General features: G+C 43.2%; 1 protein-coding gene across 1 annotated transcript in view; it reads left to right on the plus strand.

Moving 5' to 3' along the window:
• The window catches only part of LOC126175603 (uncharacterized), a 343,839-nt gene that overhangs the window by 569 nt on the left and 321,616 nt on the right, over positions 1-21,654 (plus strand). The gene's annotated exons all lie outside the window — the stretch shown is intronic.

Here is a 21,654-nt window from a genome sequence, read left to right on the forward strand (position 1 = left end):
AGTCATTTTTTTGAATCTTCATCCACAGAGTGTTTCACTATTCAGGTACACTCTTATAGAGGTTGCAGAGCGGACATAGTACATCTACATCTACAACCATACTCCGCAAGCCACCTGACGGTGTGTGGCGGAGGGTACTTTGAGTACTTCTATCGGTTCTCCCTTCTATTCCAGTCTCGTACCGTTCGTGGAAAGAAATATTGTCGGGATGCCTCTGTGTGGGCTCTAATCTCTCTAATTTTATCCCCATGGTCTCTTCGCGAGATATACGTAGGAGGGAGCAATATACTGCTTGACTCCTCGCTGAAGGTATGTTCTCGAAACTTCAACAAAAACCCGTACCGAGCTACTGAGCGTCTCTCCTGCAGAGTCTTCCACTGGAGTTTATCTATCATCTCCGTAACGCTTTCGCGATTACTAAATGATCCTGTAACGAAGCGCGCTGCTCTCCGTTGGATCTTCTCTATCTCTTCTATCAACTCTATCTGGTACGGATCCCACACTGGTGAGCAACATTCAACCAGTGGGCGAACAAGTGTACTGTAACCTACTTCCTTTGTTTTCGGATTGCATTTCCTTAGGATTCTTCCAATGAATCTCAGTCTGGCATCTGCTTTACCGACGATCGACTTTATATGATCATTCCATTTTAAATCACTCCTAATGCCTACTCCCAGATAATTTATGGAATTAACTGCTTCCAGTTGCTGACCTGCTATATTGAAGCTAAATGATAAAGGATCTTCTTTCTATGTATTCGCAGCACATTACACTTGTCTACATTCAGATTCAATTGCCATTCCCTGCACCATGCGTCAATTCGTTGCAGATCCTCCTGCATTTCAGTACAATTTTCCATTGTTACAACCTCTCGATATACCACAGCATCATCCGCAAAAAGCCTCAGTGAACTTCCGATGTTATCCACAAGGTCATTTATATATATTGTGAATAGCAACGGTCCTACGACACTCCCCTGCGGCATACCTGAAATCACTCTTACTTCATAAGACTTCTCTCCATTGAGAATGACGTGCTGCGTTCTGTTATCTAGGAACTCTTCAATCCAATCACACAATTGGTCTGATAGTCCATATGCTCTTACTTTGTTCATGAAACGACTGTGGGGAACTGTATCGAACGCCTTGCGGAAGTCAAGAAACACGGCATCTACCTGGGAACCCGTGTCTAAGGCCCTCTGAGTCTCTTGGACGAGTAGCGCGAGCTGGGTTTCACAACGATCGTCTTTTTCGAAACCCATGCTGATTCCTACAGAGTAGATTTCTAGTCTCCAGAAAAGTCATTATACTCGAACATAATACGGGTTCCAAAACTCTACAACTGATCGACGTTAGAGATATAGGTCTATAGTTCCGCACATCTGTTCGACGTCCCTTTTTAGAAACGGGGATGACCTGCGCCCTTTTCCAATCCTTTGGAACGCTACGCTCTTCTAGAGACCTACGGCACACCGCTGCAAGAAGGGGGGCAAGTTCCTTCGCGTACTCTGTGTAAAATCGAACAGGTATCCCATCAGGTCCGGCGGCCTTTCCTCTTTTGAGCGATTTGAATTGTTTCTCTATCCCTCTGTCGTCTATTTCGATATCTACCATTTTGTCATCCGTGCGACAATCTAGAGAGGGAACTACAGTGCAGTCTTCTTCTGTGAAACAGCTTTGGAAAAAGACATTCAGTATTTCGGTCTTTAGTCTGTCATCCTCTGTTTCAGTACCATTTAGATCAAGTTTTACATGGAACTCATATCCGGAAACGTCATCCAGCGACGCTACAGAGCGCCAAAGTTACAGGCGCCGGCGCCTGTAGATGTATGTGTACATAAGATGATTCTGTTATGATGTTACAAACTTCCTAGGATGATGGAGAAGGGTAAATGTATCAATTTGAGGTAAGCGTAAACTAACGAATCGCAGGTTTGGCGAAACTCGTTCTGATACCTCTGACAATGGAATACGTGTACTGTTGCTAAGATTGCAGGGTAGGCAAGTTTCAGAGGTGACAGTATGGACCAAAACAAGAAAAAAAGTCTAGTAAACATGGGCTGTAATATGTATATCTGAGGAGGTATGCGTGCTTGTTCATCTTCACTACTGTGAAACACATCTTTGACATTGAACAAGTGCTTACAGCTCTTAAAGTATACGTATTAGAGCCCATTTTTACTAGACTTTCCTACCCTACAATCTTAGCAACAACAGTACCCGTACATGTATTCAACTGTCAGGACCATCAGAACGGTTTTTGCTTTTAACTTCTGACTCGTTTGTTTTCGGTACAGGGAACCTTATTTCAAATTGACGCATTTGTCCTTCTCCATCATCCTAGAAAGTTTGTAACATAATTACGGAATCATCCTGTATTTATATATATTTGCGCCGACGTCTACAACTTCGACGCTCCGTATCATCGTTGGATGACGTCTCTGAACGTGAGTTCCTATGTAAAACTTGATCTACTAAGTCCCCTCTACAACCACTAGAAGTGCATAACATGAATTGTGAAACATTCCTGTACATATTCATCCTTACTCTGGACAGCCACTGTGAAGTACATGGCAGAAGGTACATCGCATTGTACCAGTTACTAGAACGATTGCTTAAATGCCTCTGTACGCGCTGTAATTTGTAAAACTTGACTTCGCGATTCCTATGGGAGCGATCTGTAAGGGCTTCTGCTGTATTCCCAGATTCATCGCTTAAAGCTGGTTTTAGAAACTTTCTAAGTAGATTTTCACGGAATAGTTTGCATCTATATTCAAGAGTCCGCCAGTTCAGTTCTTTCAGCATCTTCGAGACGCTCTCCCAAGGGTCGAACAAACCTGTGACTATTCGTGCTACCCATCTTTTTATAAGTTCCTCTTTGATATAAATTCCACACACTTGAGCAACATTCGAGGACTATGTGCAGTCTCCTTTGTTGACTGATTGCATTTCCGCAGTATTGTACAAATGAACCCCAATCTCCCACCCGCTTTGTCTACGACTGCGACCGTGTGATAGTTCCATTTCATATCCCTGTTAACTAGTACATCCAAGTGTTTTTATCAGCTGACCAATTCAAACTGTGACTCACTGGTATTATAATCATAGAATGCTACTTTTTTGCGAGGTGTTAAGTTTTACGTTTCTGTACATTTGAATCAAGCTGACAATCTTTGCACCACTTTGAAATCTTATCAAAATCTGACTGAATATTTTTGCACCTTTTTCAGTACTCAGTATCAGTAAATGCTTAGTCTGAGAAAATTCTGTGGTTACTATTAATATTGTCTGCGAGATCATTTATATGCAACGTGAACAACAGAAGACCCAACACACTTCCATGTGGTACACCAGATGTTAGGTTGACGAATCTCCATCCAAGATGGCTTGCTGCGTCCTCCCGACCAACAGACCCTCAATCCAGTCACAAATTTCCCTTGATAACATATCGATCCTACTTTCGACATTATGTTTTTCGGGACTCGAGAAATTCTGCATCTACCTGACAGCCTTAATCCAAAGTTATGAGTACGTCATATGAGAAAAGCGCGAACTGGGTTTGACATGATGAGTATGTTCGGAATTCGTGCTGGTTCGCATGGAGGTGGTCATTCTGTTCGAGATACCTCATTACATTTGAGCTCATAATATATTCTAAAAGCCAGCCGGGGTGGCCGAGCGGTTCTAGGCGCTACATTCTGGAACCGCGCGACCGCTACGGTCGCAGGTTCTCATCCTGCCTCGGGCATGGATGTGTGTGATGTCCTTAGGTTAGTTAGTTTTAAGTAGTCCTAAGTTCTAGGGTTCTGATGACCTCAGAAGTTAAGTCCCATAGTGCTCAGCGCCATTTGAACCATATTCTAACATTCTACAACAAATCGATGTCAGAGATACTGCATGATAGTTTTGTAAATCAATTCTGCTATCCTTCTTGTAGACAGTGTGACGTGTGCTTTCTTTCCAACTACCGAGCACTTTTTTTTGTTCAAAGAATCTAGGTAGATTATAGTTAAAAGAAGATTAACAAAGCCGCAAATTGGGTATAGAATCTGATAGGGAGTCCATGGGGCCCTGGAACTACACTCCTGGAAATGGAAAAAAGAACACATTGACACCGGTGTGTCACACCCACCATACTTGCTCCGGACACTGCGAGAGGGCTGTACAAGCAATGATCACACGCACGGCACAGCGGACACACCAGGAACCGCGGTGTTGGCCGTCGAATGGCGCTAGCTGCGCAGCATTTGTGCACCGCCGCCGTCAGTGTCAGCCAGTTTGCCGTGGCATACGGAGCTCCATCGCAGTCTTTAACACTGGTAGCATGCCGCGACAGCGTGGACGTGAACCGTATGTGCAGTTGACGGACTTTGAGCGAGGGCGTATAGTGGGCATGCGGGAGGCCGGGTGGACGTACCGCCGAATTGCTCAACACGTGGGGCGTGAGGTCTCCACAGTACATCGATGTTGTCGCCAGTGGTCGGCGGAAGGTGCACGTGCCCGTCGACCTGGGACCGGACCGCAGCGACGCACGGATGCACGCCAAGACCGTAGGATCCTACGCAGTGCCGTAGGGGACCGCACCGCCACTTCCCAGCAAATTAGGGACACTGTTGCTCCTGGGGTATCGGCGAGGACCATTCGCAACCGTCTCCATGAAGCTGGGCTACGGTCCCGCACACCGTTAGGCCGTCTTCCGCTCACGCCCCAACATCGTGCAGCCCGCCTCCAGTGGTGTTGCGACAGGCGTGAATGGAGGGACGAATGGAGACGTGTCGTCTTCAGCGATGAGAGTCGCTTCTGCCTTGGTGCCAATGATGGTCGTGTACGTGTATACGTGTTTGGCGCCGTGCAGGTGAGCGCCACAATCAGGACTGCATACGACCGAGGCACACAGGGCCAACACCCTGCATCATGGTGTGGGGAGCGATCTCCTACACTGGCCGTACACTACTGGTGATCGTCGAGGGGACACTGAATAGTGCACGGTACATCCAAACCGTCATCGAACCCATCGTTCTACCATTCCTAGACCGGCAAGGGAACTTGCTGTTCCAACAGGACAATGCACGTCCGCATGTATCCCGTGCCACACAACGTGCTCTAGAAGGTGTAAGTCAACTACTCTGGCCAGCAAGATCTCCGGATCTGTCCCCCATTGAGCATGTTTGGGACTGGATGAAGCGTCGTCTCACGCGGTCTGCACGTCCAGCACGAACGCTGGTCCAACTGAGGCGCCAGGTGGAAATGGCATGGCAAGCCGTTCCACAAGACTACATCCAGCATCTCTACGATCGTCTCCATGGGAGAATAGCAGCCTGCATTGCTGCGAAAGGTGGATATACACTGTACTAGTGCCGACATTGTGCATGCTCTGTTGCCTGTGTCTATGTGCCTGTGGTTCTGTCAGTGTGATCATGTGATGTATCTGACCCCAGGAATGTGTCAATAAAGTTTCCCCTTCCTGGGAGAATGAATTCACGGTGTTCTTATTTCAATTTCCAGGAGTGTATATTCAATTGTAACGATTTGAGCTGTTTCTGAACACTACTGACACTAACATCTATTTCACCCATCTATCCACTAGTACGAGAATTTAATTGTGGTAGCACTGTTGGGTTTTCCTTTGCAACGGAACAATTGAAAACGGAGTTAAGTATGTTCTGCTTTGCTTTGCTAACCTCAATTTCAGTTTCTGTCTCACTCACGAGTGACTGGACACTAGTTTTTGTACCATTAATAGCCTTTACATACGACCAGAATTTCCTAGGGTTTTTAAAGAGATCTTTCAATAATATTCTGCTACGGTAGTCAATGGAGGCTTTACGAATTGCTCTCTTGGCGGATAGTCCCGTGTCATTCAACATCTCTCTGTCTATAGCTGTAAGCTTTCTTTTAAACCTAATATGGAGTAGTCCCTGTTTCTTTAGGAGTGTCTTTACTGTGACAGTGCCTCCCATCACGAACTGTTCTACTGGTTACATGTTTGTTCAGTCTGTGGTCAGCTATTCTTTTAAACTTGAGTGATAGCTGCTCTACATGTTCCTATCCAAAGTTAAAAGTTTCAAATTCCTTAACGGGATGTGACACCATTGCTCTTTTATCCATTTCAGTGAACGTATGAATCTTTCTACTTGTTTCGGGTCTCTTTGTACTTTGGTAATCATTTTTGTCACAAATTTCTCATGGTCACTGGTACCAATTTCGATGTGGACGTTCTCCAAGAGCTCATGTCTATTTGTTGCTACTAGATCTATTTCCACCATGACAGAGTTTTGAACCATTAGTTCTTGGTAGTTCTTTGGAAAAAGCATTTATTAATGTTTCACAGAATGACTTGTCACCCCCACCACTACCAAAACTGTTATTATCCCAATTCATTTTTGGATGATTACTGTGTGATTGGGGGAACTTAAGCACTAGCGAAATGAGGTTTTTTCTAATATTTTCTTTCACATCAGGAGGCGGATATTGTAGATTTCTTTTAAATAGACTTCTCAGTCTCCGATATACAGTCAGGGAGTTTTTGGCCAAATACCAGACGAACTAATACTGGGTCAGAGACAGCCTCAATTGGGAATATGTAGGAAGGGATTTCCAGTTCCGGCATCTGCCTTTCACCTAAGGGAAACTTCTCGAAAATCTTGGTCAGAACCAGGGGATGGGAATATTTTTAGTGTACAGTGTGAAAATGAAGTCTTTTCCTGAATACGAAAATTTATTTCTAAGGAACTATGTTAGGAACAGCTACACGGTTTGTTGCGAATGGTAGCTTAACTCATACTTCTTTTTTTGTAGACACACTTCATTATGTGGCCTGTTTCTTGCTCATAGCACGTCTAGGTGATAGTTTCTTTCCACGTCTTTGCCAATATCTCTCCTATCGCCGCTGCTACAGCATCTCGTCTCCATGAGGGCGCTGATAACCTCGCCGTTGAGCGTCAGTAAGCACCAAACACCTCGTATCCATGACGTAAAGAGTTTGCGCATCAGGAACTGCTGAACTGGGCACGTTATCCTTAACGTCATCTCGCAAAAAATCTGCAGAGGTTATGTCTGGTGAATGGTGTCCATGTTGTTGGACCGGCTCTACCGCTCCATCTGTACGGAAAGGATTCATCCAAGGAGAACTGCCAAACAAACGACTCCCAGTGTGGTGGTGCTTGAAGCATTTGAAATTTCTGTAACTGATGCTGTCAGAACACATTAGAAATGTTCACATAGAAACATCATGAATTAAACTGTCATTTCGAAAACACCGCACTGACATGTGGAAATTCTTGTAACTGATGTTGTCAGAGGACGTGTAGAAGTGCATATACCAAAGCTTTGTGAGTTAATCTACCTTTTGCAAAATACCACATAGGGATGTGGTAATCTATTCAGTAGAGACGTTATTAGTTAAGCTGCGTAAGATACCACTTGCAACAAAACCGCATGGATGTACCTACTATAGTTCCTTAGGAGTACATTTTTGGAATTAGGGAAAGATTTTATGTTCACCCTGTATTTCTGGGACAACAAGTCCCAGATAAAAAAGTCCAAGCCCAATCTATTCTAAACTGTGTTAGTTTATGGGTGTACAGAGTCAAGTGATTGACTTGTTCGACAAGAATAGCGAATCTGTATACGTACCAATTACAGACGGTGCGAACGTCGCTGATATTGTAAAACACCGTGGCTGTATGTTAACTGAATGTGAGCGCAGCCACTTCCGAAGTATTGGTTTATTTCCGTTAACTAGAGTTCGCGCCTTTTCAGGCTCATCTTCAGGTGAGGTATGCAGAATATTCCACATTCACGTTTGAGTGTGACATTAGGTACTGGAGGTTGCCTGTAGCGGCTGTGAGGGCGGTACTGTTGTTGATATCCACATGGTAGCATCCATTTCCATTGTTGATATCCATATGGTAGTTTCCATTTCCATTGCCTGCCGGCCACACAACTGCTTGATTCTGTGTGGCCAGTGCGCTATGAAAAAGGAGGCTACCAAGCGGATATCTGCATCAGTATCGTCCACGCTGCCGCTAGGAGCCACATCCAGTACCCAGCATCACTCTACACTTCTGGATAAGTACTATTCTACTTACCTCATCTGAAGAAGAGCCTGTAAAGGTTCCAGGATTATTTAACAGAAATAAATATTTCGCAACTGACTCTTCACAGTTATCTGCATTTATATTCAATTCTACATCGATACAATGCTCACCACTATGAAACACGTGGGTGTGGGTACTTTCCATTGTATCTTACATGAAGCTTTCATCCCCGTCCATTCGCGTATGAAGCGCGGGAAGATTGACTGCTCAGATGCCAATCAGCGCACTGTAATACTTCTCGTCTTCGTGGTCTCTACGGTAGCAACACGTAGGTGGCTGTAGTATATTTCTGGAGCCCTCACTTAACTCTGGCTTTTGACACTTTGTGGGTACGCCTTCGCGGTATACTTGGCGTCTGTCTTCATGCGTCTGCCAGTTAAGATTTTTCTGTATGTCAGTGCCCTTTTCAGTGAGTCAAACGAGCCTGTGACTATCTGTACTGTCTTTCTCTGTACTCCCCGATTTTGTATGGGACCCCAACACTTGAACAAATTCTAGCATGAGTGTTTTGTGAGCTATCTGTTTTATAGACTTACTGTACTTTTTTTTTTTTTAATGTAGCCTTTCGCGGGCGGAAAAGTCATACTTATTATAATATACTTTGATTTTTCTCAAAAGATAAAACGAATTATCATGGACTACAATACGACTACAATATGAGTGAGCCACAAGTGGAGCCATTCAGTTCATACAAATAACTAGGTGTAACGATTTGGGGGGATAAGGAATGGAACGATTACATAGGCTTAGTCGAAGATAAAACAGGTGGCAGACTCGTTCACTGGAGGAGTACTAGGGAAAATTCAGTCAGTTAACAGAATATTCCGGGCTGATTACGCAGCGATGGAATGAATTTCTTGGACAAAAGCAACGTTTCGTTCCCATCAATGGACGATATCTTTAAAGGGCGCTGTAGCATCTCTGGATGTCCGAGTCATGGTGTGAATCAAACATTCATAGAACATACAACCTTCCCCTCTCCCCCTTGAAGATGTCCTCCACGACTGAGGACGAAACGTTGGATTTATCCAAGAAACTCATTCGACCAGGGCTAATTAGCCCAGAATATTCTGCTATGTAGCTGCGTTTTTCCGGTATGCTACCAATTTCCTGCGAATGGTCTCACTCTCAGTTTCGAAAAGACGCAACATATTCAGGCGAAACGTTACTGCCTGCGTTTTTCCGAATTACGATGCAATTTGCCTTCGAACATGCACGCATGTCCGGAGGAATCGACACCACAACGACTACAGCAGTTATGAAACACAGGAAATACATTCGTAGTTGCGAATACGGACAACCATCAGCTGTATAATGGATTAAGGACAGCGAAAATTTATACCGGACCGGAAATCGATCGTAATTCGGAATAACACAGACACTGCTATATTTATCCGTCGACACCGGGGCAACGACTTTCAAGTAAACTGTCTCCCCTGCACGAGAATATACATAATGGATGTAGGAGTACAGACTGCAGACCCATGGATGACGACATATGGAAGTTTGGGTGTGGCCGTGAGTCGTGCTTAGGTAGCCGAATGGTTAGGCGACCGCTCGCGATAAGCGGGAAATCTGGGATCGTGTGCCGGTAGCCCAGCGGTTCTAGGCGCTTCAGTCTGGAACCGCGAGACCGGTACGGTCGCAGGTTCGAATCCTGCCTCGGGCATGGACGTGTGTGATGTCCTTAGGTTATTTAGGTCTAAGTAGTTCTAAGTTCTAGGGGACTGATGACCTCAGATGTTAAGTGGCATAGTGCTCAGAGCCATCTAAATCATTTTACGAGTTCCGGTCCGGCACAAATTTTCATTGCCGTCATTCCATTATACAGCTGATAGTTGTCCATATTCACAACTGTACATTTCCTGTACAACATATTCAGTTTTACACATCTAGAGGTACTATGCCAGTGATATCACATGGTGAGGAAATAATAATTGGGGATGGACACTTCAAAATTTTTAGATGTCCATATCGACGAGAATTAAACTGGAGAAAACTCATTTTCTAACTCTTAAAATAACTTATTTCAACCACATTTGCGCTTAGAATCAGTTAATATCTTGGGGAGAGAAAAATTAGTAGGTTGACGTATTTTGCGTATTTTAGTTCAATAATGTCACGTGGAATAATGTTCTGGGGTAACTCAATTCATAGAAAGAGAGTCTTCATTGCTCAGAAAGATCCTGTAAGAATAATATGTGGTGCTCACCCTCGACCGTCTTGTAGATATCTGTTTCAGGAGTTTGGTATTTTTATTACTGCTTCACTGTATATTTATTCCCTGATGTACCAGGGTTGACTGAAAAGTAATGCCTCCACCTTAGTAACTCTTCAACAGTTGGCAGCATTTGTATGCGGCAGGTACTGGCTTGTTCCGTAACCTCTTCTCTACAGCTCCAGTTGGCGGGAAACCTTAGCACTGATCGGTTGCGTTGTTAGAGTGTAAAGTATGGAACCCTGCGCACGCGGTCGGTCAATGCGATTTAAGCAACGTGCAGTCACTGAATTCTTGACGGCAGGGGGTGTCACCCCAAAGGAGATTCATCAGAGAATGAAATCAGTTTATGGTGACTGTGTTGATGTGAGTACTGTGCGTCGTTGGGTGAGTAAGTTTAAAGATGTTGAGGCGGGAACACCTGAACTGCGTGACAAACAAAGAGTTGGGCATCCTGTGACAGCAACCACGAAGTTCCACAAGCAAAGTGTTGACAGACTGATTCACGACGATCGTCGTATCACTCAGAGAGAAACTGCAAGCACAATTTGCATTTCACAAGACCGGATGGGTCACATTATTGCTTTTCTTGGCTATCGGAAGATCTTTGGACGGTGGGTACTCCGGATGCTGACTTCTGAAATGAAATCTCACCACCGTACGACATCCTCCATACAGTACAGATTTAGCACCGTCTGACTTCCATCTGTTCTCGATAATGAAAGACGATCTCCGGGGACACCATTAAGCTTCTGATGACGTTGAGAGAGCTGAGAGACTGTGGTTGCAGAAACAGTGTGTCGATTTCTTCCGTGACGGCTTCAGAAAACTTGTTCATTGTTGGCAGAAATGTATCCAATTGGCTGATGATTATGTGGAAAAGTGGATATTGGTAATTAAAGATCACATTCTAAGAATTATTTTTGCGTTTAATTTATTAAAATGTTCCCATCCAAACCCAATTAACGAAGGTGGAGGCATTACTTTTCATTCAACCCCCGTTGTTTGTCGTAAATAATCCACTGCAGATCAAAAGGAACAGTGATGTACATAAATACAATTCAAGAAGAAAAAAATGACATTCATTATTCACATCTATATTAAAAAAACACCTTGCAGGTAGCATGTAACCGTATTTACAAACTAATGTGTAATGCGAGTGTAAAATGACTCCTTCCACATCATTACGAATAATCGTACAAGTGATCCATGGAACATTAACTAATTAACTAACTACGAATCGGTGTCTGCCATCTCCTTTACCTTCGACTGAACTGATGTGATCGTTCCGTTTCATATCCACACAAATTGTTACACCAGGCTATTTGTATGAACTGAACGACTCCAGTTGCGGCTCATTGATATTCCAGTCGTATGATACTGCATTTTATCTTTTGGGAAAACACGGGCTCTACATTTTAAGTTGTGAAAATAGTTCTAAGGTAGTGTTCGCCGTTGTCCTCAGTGATGGTCAGTACCTAAATAAAAGGTCCGCCTTAGACCTTGGTAGAAGGATCGGTTTTTTCTCTGAGAGTTGGTGTTCTGGAACTACTGGACGAACTCAAGGCTGTGAGATTACTCATATCAATAATTGGACCAAAGAAATTGAGTCGTACTCTTACGCAGCTTTGGTTTTCTAGAACATACATTGCTGAGTGCGAGGTTGGAGTCAGTTACGCCATAATGACCAAGCGCTGTTGCGAGTACCGCACGATAACGGAAAGCGAAAGTCCGGCGTGTGCGGTGGTCGGATTTATCGTGGTAAGAGTTGTTTGCTTATAGGAGAATAATACAGTCATTCGAATTTATGTGTGCAATAACAGAATAATTATCAGGCAGAACCCAAGAAGTGAGACAGAATTATTGCGATGTGTGGTCTCTGTGTTAACACTCCCCTTAACGTCCCACAGAAACCCCCCAACTCATTGGACGAAGTTTCTCCCCGCAATATTCAATGTCTGATTCTTACATGACTGCAACTTCTTTTAATGGAAAGTTGGACAGTTAAGAGTGAAATTCAATCTACGTTTGGTAATCACAGTGGAAACTCAGATGCGAGATGTCTAATCCTAATTATACACAGTACATTCTTCAATTAATTTAATCAACTATCGCTCTGCTTCTATTTTACATACAGACAAGCAGTATTTCTTGACTGTATTTCTAATCTTAGCTGAATCAGTGTACGGAGTTTTGGAATCTGCCTGCAGTACGGAATATTCCTCCATTACACTGGCGACCGTTTCGTGGCAGAAGTTCAGTCATATTGATGTGAATAACAGTTGCGAGGGCAGCACGTTTGTTGCTTCACAACAGCTCTTGTTCTGGGGTAGATCGTCTTTTTTAAAAATATTTTCTCGTAGTAACGCGAAAAATGTCTGAATGAATTAGTCTTCTTTCAGCTTGATAAGATTTTCGCAAGTAGCCGAAAGGCCGAACAATTATTTTTAAATTTCATAAATCGTTGTTTCTCCGAGCTGGATTCCGTGCACGTGTAGTATTAATATCATTTTCATTCGCTTCTAAGAGAGATGATTAGCAATAAAACTGACTCCAAATGTTAAAGAATATGTTCTAATATCCCTCCTAAACGCATAATCAAGAGGAAACATACATCAATATCTAAATACGCAACTTAGTACAAAAATTTTTCGCGTAATGTAGTCGATGCCGTTTAATGGCACTTCACTACATTTTTATTGCATACAGTGTGGAACTGCATATTCATTTGTACGGAACAACTGCACTTTACAGTCAGAAAACACCGCCCTTAATTAAGATATTTGTTCCACATCTATCACTGAAAATGACAGACGAGCTCTTAGCATATCAGAAATCAGGGAAACTTGTTTTTCATGTTTGACTACTTTGCTAATATGGTATTAGCATGACCTAAACTGTCACGGTCCAGCTTTCTGTTGCTCCTGAAATTAATTTTGCCGTGTACCGTAACATGACTGACATATCTTTCGAGAGGGTGCGTTTCTGGATGAGGTATCGAATATATTGCTTCCCCCTACTTGTACCTCCCGAGGAGATCACGAATGTAAAATGAGAGAGATTCGAGCGCGCACGGAGGCTTTCCGGCAGTCGTTCTTCCCGCGAACCATACGCGTCTGGAACAGGAAAGGGAGGTAATGACAGTGACACGTAAAGTGTCCTCCGCCACACACCGTTGGGTGGCTTGCGGAGTATAAATGTAGATGTAGATGTGTATCTGGCCCAAATTTGCTGCATGAGAAAAGATTCACAAGTAGCATTTTCTTTGAGTTTCGGTGATAATGCTCAGGTACCATTATGAATGGGTGGGTGAAATGTTGCGGCAGCAAGAGAAAGACAATTACATATTATTTCCTACGGGTGGACACTTTAGAAAAAATCTTCTGTTACCTAAACTAATTTTGCAAATATCTTAGGCAGCATGAGACGTAGCTGCTAGGTGAGCATGTACGTGGTACTAACGGTCTCTGAGAAATGAAGTAAGGAAGGTTAGGCTTTAACGTGTCGTCGACGGGGAGATTATTAAAGACTGGGCACAACCCCGGAGACGGAGCGAGGCGTCGCCTTGGTAACACACTGGACTCGCTTTCGGCAGGACGGAGACCGCTGTTCAGTCATTCAGATTTACGTTTGCTGTGTTTATCTAAGTCGCATAGGTCCTTTCAGTCGAACATTATCGTGCAATTCTGAACTTCTCACTGGAGTTTCGGAATTTTATTTCTCAAGAGATATTCATCAAATACAGTTTGGCTCTTGTGCTATATTAGTATGCGTTTCTTACGGGAATCCACAACAACCGCTCAAGAAAAATTCCCCGATGGTACGTTACCATTCAAGTGTACGGCCTCTCTCTTATTTACAAATAACTATCGGCTGTCGTGTTTCTTTGTTTTCAATTAGCCACTGGTGCTATCAATTCTGAAAACGACTGCCACAGAGGTCATGCAACAATAAACTACAATCGGAACGAATGACTGACGCTACGATTACTTTTTGTTCAGTTGTAACTCAGAAAGTGTGTGTTCCAGTCAACACTGTCAAACGTTTCCTCCAAATTTACAAGTGCTACAAACGCAGGCTTGCCTTTCTTCAGTTTAGGATAATTCGTACAGCCAGTATTGCCTTGCGTGTTTGCACATTTCTTCGGAATCCTACCTTATCTTCCACAAAATCAGCTTCTGTCAGTATTTCCATTCTTCTGTAAATAAAAAGGGAGCGAAAGGTTATACACAGCTTGTACAGAAACCAGACTGTAGCTGTAAGAGTCGAAGGACTCGAAATTAGGGAATTAGGTAACAGGACACTACAGTAATACACAACTTCTGCTTATAAATGACTACTGCTGAAGGAGGGACATAGATGATACGGACTGGCAACAGCAACGAAAGCATTTCTGAAAAATAGAAGTTAATTAACATCGAACATAAGTTTAAGTGTTAGGGAGTCTTTTCTGATGGAATTTGTCTAGGTTGTAGACTCGTACAGTAGTGAAACGTCGACGACATCGATCTCAGACAAAAAGAGAATAGAATTTTTTGAAACGTAGTGCTACAGAATAATGGTTAAGATTAAATGGAATCGGATTATTAATGAGGAGTTACTGAATCAAAGTGATGAGAAAGCAATTTTATGGTACAACATGACTTCAAGAAACAATCGGTTGATAGGGCTCATGATTACGCATCGAGGAATGTCTATTTGGTAATGGAGGTAGTTTTGGGGTAAAGACTGTAAAGGGAGACCACGGCTTAATTAGAGTAAGCAGGTTCAAATGAATGTAGCTTGCAGTAGTTACACGTGCTGAAGGGGCTTTGTATAGGATAGAATGGCATGGAAAGCTGCATCGTACCAGTCTTCGGTCTGAAGACCACAATAGCATCTGAGAAGATGGAATGCGAGATCTGGTGTGGCGATGAAACGCACACAGTTCGTAAAGTGATAGTGACGCCGCCCACTCAAATAGCGTAATTAGAGAGCCGCATTAATCAAGTTTCCAGAATCGAATCATTCACTGTGCAACTGAGAATCGCCTCTCAAAATTCTATAATCTTTCGCTACCGCACAGTGCAGAGCTAGCAGGAGAAAGAACGTGGTTTAGCTACGACCTAAAATTTGTTTCACGGTGGAACCTTTCACTCTACAGCGATAGACCATCGGTGAAAGCTAGAGATCCAAGAGAATAACCGCGCGTAACGCTGTTTCATTTACCGTTCACTACAACCTACATCTTGCTGTAAGGATGAAAAATTCCGCCTTGAAACTGTACAGGACAAATATTATTTTCCCGAGGAGTTTACAAACATAACAAGATAGCCCCTGCCACGTTTGGAACAGCAGAAAAGAACACGTGTTGCGTAGTGATGTGTGATCCTGTAAGTCAGTGTAAACGAACCGAAACTTCAGGTTTAGAGAGGGTAGAGCCACTCCTTTCCTTTGTTTTGCGCTACTAGGAATAGGAAATACAGCAGATATGCAGCAGTAAACAGCCTGAAAAATAGCGACGAGCAGATTTATTTTTACTTATTAGAGACCGAACATTATCTGAGCTCTCAAAAGGCTATGGGAAGCATGCGAATGTGGTCTTGTTGAGCAATGTAGCCTGGTGTGGGAGGCGAGGGAACAAGAAGGAAGGTATAACAAACCGTTAACTTCATGATCATTATAGTCAGAAAAACGCATCAGATATTAAAGTAAATATAGTTCCATTCTATTTTAATGTCCTTTTTTAAAGATTACCGGTTTCGAAGAAAATAATCTCCCAGCGTCAGGCAGTTTTAAAAATGGGTTTCCAACCTCCAACCGTCGCACCAGGAAGAATATTAGGCATGCTTCGCCCATGATGCTGGCCTTCCAGTGCAATCTGGTTCCCAGCCCATTTTATTGAAGGGAAGCCACCCATTCCAAGCCGTATGGTTATCACTGCACGTGATCAAATACCTGAAGATGAAAGATTAATCTTCGGAAACTAGTAGCCTGTCTTAATGGACATTTGTGTTAGAGACTGTATTTACTGTAATTGATAACTGCCCCGATCGAACTGTAAATGGAAAAGCTTTAGATCACAAACATAGAGATCGCTGACGGAATCGGCAGCAGCCTTTTGAAGGAAACCATCCTAACTTCCTCTAAAGTGATTTAGCAAACCACAGAAATCTAAATGACAATGGCTTTTTTTCGCTGGGTTTCACAACCGCTTAGAATTAATTGAAGATTAGAATAATGAATCAATCAGTGCTGCAAACTTTTTTTGTAAAATTAAAAATTTATTGGAAATTTGTGCAGGAAAATCATGGAGGACTAAATTTGGCTATATGGGCTTACCACAATGTAGCAATAAAACTGTCATTGAACTGGTGGCTAATGGCATGTAGATAATGGCGACCACCTTCTCGTCTTGCGTTGTAGAAGCCACTGACACACATAATTACCTTAAATAACAGCACATCAGTGAGCACAGAGACTATTGCGGATGAAGGAATATACGAGGGATGGAACTTTAATAGTGGCAACTATTTATTTACAGCTCGTACAAAATAGATACGTGTTTCAAAATTTTACTGACCTTCAAAGTAGTCACCAGCATTGTGTATAACACGTTGCCAGCCATGTGGAAGTCGTAGGATACTCTTAGCAGTGCCAGTTGTGTTGACAGTTCGAGCGGCGCGGTCTATTGCCCGACGAATTTGTAGCAGTTCTGAAGCGAAGGCCGTGAACTGTTTCCTTCGGTTTAGAAATCGAGTTGAACTTACGAGTATCTTAAATCAAGGGAGTGCAGTAGGTGGTATAGCACTTAGCAGCCCAATCAGTCAAACAAATCAGTAACAGCTTGCACTGTACGTGCTTGAGAATTGTCCTGCAAAATGATGGTCAGGTCCTGCAGAAAGTGTCATCATTTCTGTCTCTATGCTGTTCATTTTTGGAACACAACCTACGAGCAGCTTAGAGACAGAAGTGATGACACTTTCTGCAGGACCTGGTCATCATTGTGCAGGACAATTCTCGAGTGCGTACAGTGCAAGCTGTTACTGATTTGTTTGACTGATGGGGCTGCTAAGTGCTATACCACTTACTGCATTCCCTTGATTTAAGATACTCGTAAGTTCAACTGCATTTCTAAACTGAAGGAAACGCTTCACGGCATTCTCTTCAGAACTGCTACAAATTCGTCGGGTAGTAGACCGCACCGCTCAAACTGTCAACACAGTTGGCACTGCTAAGAGTATCCTACGACTTCCACATCGCTGGCAACGGGTTATACACAATGCTGGTGACTACTTTGAAGGTCAGTAAAACTTTGAAACACGTATCTATTTTGTACGAGCTGTAAATAAACAGTTGCCATTATTTAAGTTCCAACCCTCGTACAAGCCACCGTCTCTTCTAACCACACATCAGAGTGGAGTACAGAGCTTAGATCGTGTGAGTAATATGGCGACTGGATGCTCTAAATGGATATGGGAGCCATCCGTATTGATGCTTCTTGGTTAAAGCACTCTCCTCGCAAGTGATTAGTGTGCCTAAATGTAGTGTGAAAGCGGGGTATAGTTGAGTGTGGTGATTATGTCCTGCTATGAGGAAATCTAGGTTGTGTAAAATAGGATCCATGGTATGTCTACCAAGGTCCCTCTTACCATAAAACGACACTGAGACCTGCCGGCAGATCACGTTCTCCATTTTACTCACAATCTGAGGAAGCCAGTTCACCATCCTCCTGCCCTAAATTATGTCAGAGTGCTCAGAATATCTACGGACACGTTTACGGGCGGCAGGGTGGACAAAAGTATGAAAACACCAAAAACACAAAACTACCAATTTTGGTAAAAATTTTTGGAATACAGTGATCAATAGATTATTATATATTTTGACTAAAGTTCAGTCTTGATCACACCATTTATGTTTCAATGACATAGGTAACCGGTTTCGGTTATTTTTACATAACCATCATCAGACCCATGGCTCCCTTAGGATGGTAGGCGGAGCTCTCCTCAGCTGCTACGAAGTCAACTCGTAGCAGCTGAGGAGAGCTCCGCCTACCATCCTAAGGGAGCCATGGGTCTGATGATGGTTATGTAAAAATAACCGAAACCGGTTACCTATGTCATTGAAACATAAATGGTGTGATCAAGACTGAACTTTAGTCAAAATATTACAAAACTACCAAACCTAATACAGTGTAGGAAAACTAATGACATTCAAGAATGCTTCCAGTAGTCTCGGAAAGGATAAATACAAGCCTTGTATGTTTTTAAAGAAACCTTTACCACTATTGCTGCAAAATAGTTTCAAGTTCAAGTAATAATGATGGAACTGGACAACGATCACGCACCCATCTCTCCAAAGCAGACCAATCAATAATAATGAGATCCGCACATCTAGCGACCAGAGGAGACACGACAGATCATCCTCGTGCTCACAAAACTAGTCCTGGACTACGAGCTTTACGAACAGGGGCCTTCTTGCCTTGGAACCTGGCGTCACCATTGGCAAACAAATATTGCACCGTAGGCTGGACGTGATCAGCCAATATGGTCACATAACCCTTGGAAGTAATGAGACCTTGCACCACGTTTCCCTGTTATGGGTTTGCAGCACTGATTACTAGTTTTGGAATGCCAGTTTATGGAGCTTCCTTCTTCTTTCTTTGCGCTGACAGGGCTCGCGAGTGCGTCATTCAGTTCTGCAGTGACTTTCGCAGCTGTTGCCATCTTAATTTTCGTCACAATCCACTTAAACGACTGTATGTCACACACTTCCGTTCGCGTTGTGCGTTAGGGAATGATGTTTTTTGCGCTTTCCCTATAAGCGGTATAAGTCTTCGATAAGACGCCTTTTGAAACAGCAACTAGCTCTCTGGTTTACGGAATCACGTACCATACGAGCACCAACAATTTTCCCACGTTCGAATTCACTGAGTTCCGACAAAATACAATTTAGATTAAGGGATCATTAATGAATTTCAATTAGTTGCTCCAATTGTTGTAGAACTTTTTCTTAGTTTCTGTTGTCCATGGTCTGAGAGCTGAAAGCAAAGGCTGATAGCTAATTTGAGCAGTCGATATCTAGAGCTTTTCACCTATTGATTCGAGTGAACTCGTAAACTTATGGCACTACTATTACAGTTCCTCGAAGTTAAACGATGCCTTAATGTAGTGGTCTGTAGATTTCAATTTCCTATTAGTTCTTTTATGACGTGAAAGCATCTCCAACTGCATCCGTAGCTAACGAAAATCGTTTGACGTAGAATACCTCGCTTGTCAAGATTTCCTACTGGCGTATCGCACGGAAAGTCGGCAACCCGGCTAACACCACTGTCTTCGAGCAGAGTGCTTGGCAGGCGCTGAGCCCGTATTTAAACCGACTGTGGCTCCGTTTCTAAGGGATCGCGCAGAGTCATGGTTTTCATACTTTCTTTATTTGATTTCAGAAATGCGCAGGTAACAGATTAATTCGCCACGTCGTTTACCTCACTCCCCTCCAACACTGTTGTGATTCCGATCCGATATTATTATTTTATTTAATATTTATTTGATTCACATTCAGGCACTATACAATATACAGTCAGTCTCATTGTAAGCTGTTGAACATGAAATGAAGTAATTCCAGAATAGTAGCCCTTGGATGAGATGGAAAGATTGTATTTTAACGGGTTTAGTTATTAAAGACCCATCTGTTGATTCGTCAGAGGCAAGGGCATCCTCAGAACAGCCCCAGGGAAGAGTGATAGGACCGCTTTTGTTCTCTGTACACATAAACGGTCTGAAAGACAGAGTGAGTAGTAATCTGCGTCTGTTTACTGACCACTGTAGTGTACGGCAAAGTGTCGTCGTTGAGTGACTGTAGAAGGAGGCAGGGTGACTTACACAAAATTTCTGTTTGGCGCGATGAATGGCAGCTTTTGCAGATGAGGAGGAAAAACTGTCCTCTAGTGTGCGAATTCAGTATTAGTGGTGTGCTGCTTGACTCAGTCTCGTCGACTGAATCCCTAGTCGTAAAGTTGCAAAGTGAAATGAAATGGAACGAGCACATAAGGTCGGTAGTAGGAAAGGCTACTAGTTGACCTGGGTTTATTGAGAGAATTCTAGGAAAGTATTTGCTCGTGTATAGAACACCTGTGAGCCCCATCTTCGAATACTGCTCGAGTGTTTGGGGTCCACGCTAGCTCAGATTGAAGGAAGACATCGTAGAACTCACCAGTGTGCTGTTAGAGCTGTTACCAGTAGGTTCGATCAACAGGCGACTGTTACTGAAATGCTCCGTGAACTCAAATGGGAATCCGTGGACGGAAGACGACTTGCTTTTCGCGAAACACTGTTTAAAGAACCAGCATTTGCAGCTGACCACAGGACGATTCTATTGGCACCGACGTACATTTCGCGTCAGTACCGCGAAGATAAGAGAAGGGATATTAGGGCTTGCACGGAAGCTTGAAGACAGTTGTTTTCCTTTCGCTCCATTTGCTACTGGAACAAGGAAGGGAATTATTAGCAGTGTTGCAAGGTGCCCAATGCCACGCACCGCAAGGTACCTCGCAAATTATACATGCGGATGTAGATTGATGGCGATAATGGGAAAGGGGAGGAGGGTAGTCGTGCTTCGGAATCTTCGACCCCGCTCACTTTTGCCCCCACCCTCCCTCCCCTATGTAGCCCTCGTGTGTTTGACGTTAATATGGTTATTAACATTCTGGAGTTCCAGTACAGCACTCGTGGCTGCCGCATAGCGGTCGCGAAGTGGGGCCGAGGCAGTGCCAGAATAAGTTTTACAGTCTGACGATAATTTATGGATTTGTAGTTTTAGCTTGACGATGTCCACTATGGACAAACGATAGATACTGTTATTCTGAAGAAGGTTGGGTTATGCCGACTGAAACCTAGGTAAATTCTAGGTAAACGGTGCAACTGAGGCTGTTCATTATTAAAATTAAAATTAAAATTAATATTTATACTGTTGCTGACAGGGCCGCGAAGTGTTGAAGATATTTACATTCTGTTTTGTCTCTAGCTACGGAGAGAAGACCTTACCGCTGGGAATTGGAGGTGTTTAATTCCTTGCCGGCATTCTGGTCGAAAGACACGACAGTCACAAATTTTTGTTTCTCATCCTAGATTAAGGTTGACCTTTACACGCGTAAGCATGCTTTTAGCTTCATACTTGAGAGCGCTTCTAGAGAAGAACATTAATTTTTTAAGTTACACAAAGAACGTTGTATTTTTTACAAGAAGAACAACATTTTGTAGAATGTGGCTCTCTTTTTGGAAAAAGATGCCCTATTAGAGAATGAATCGCAGTTTAAGAGTGGGGCCTCATGACCGAGGCTGCTCATAAACAAAAATAAAAA

The sequence above is a fragment of the Schistocerca cancellata genome, chromosome 3, assembly GCF_023864275.1.
Source record: "Schistocerca cancellata isolate TAMUIC-IGC-003103 chromosome 3, iqSchCanc2.1, whole genome shotgun sequence".
Taxonomy (NCBI): Eukaryota; Metazoa; Arthropoda; class Insecta; order Orthoptera; family Acrididae; genus Schistocerca; species Schistocerca cancellata.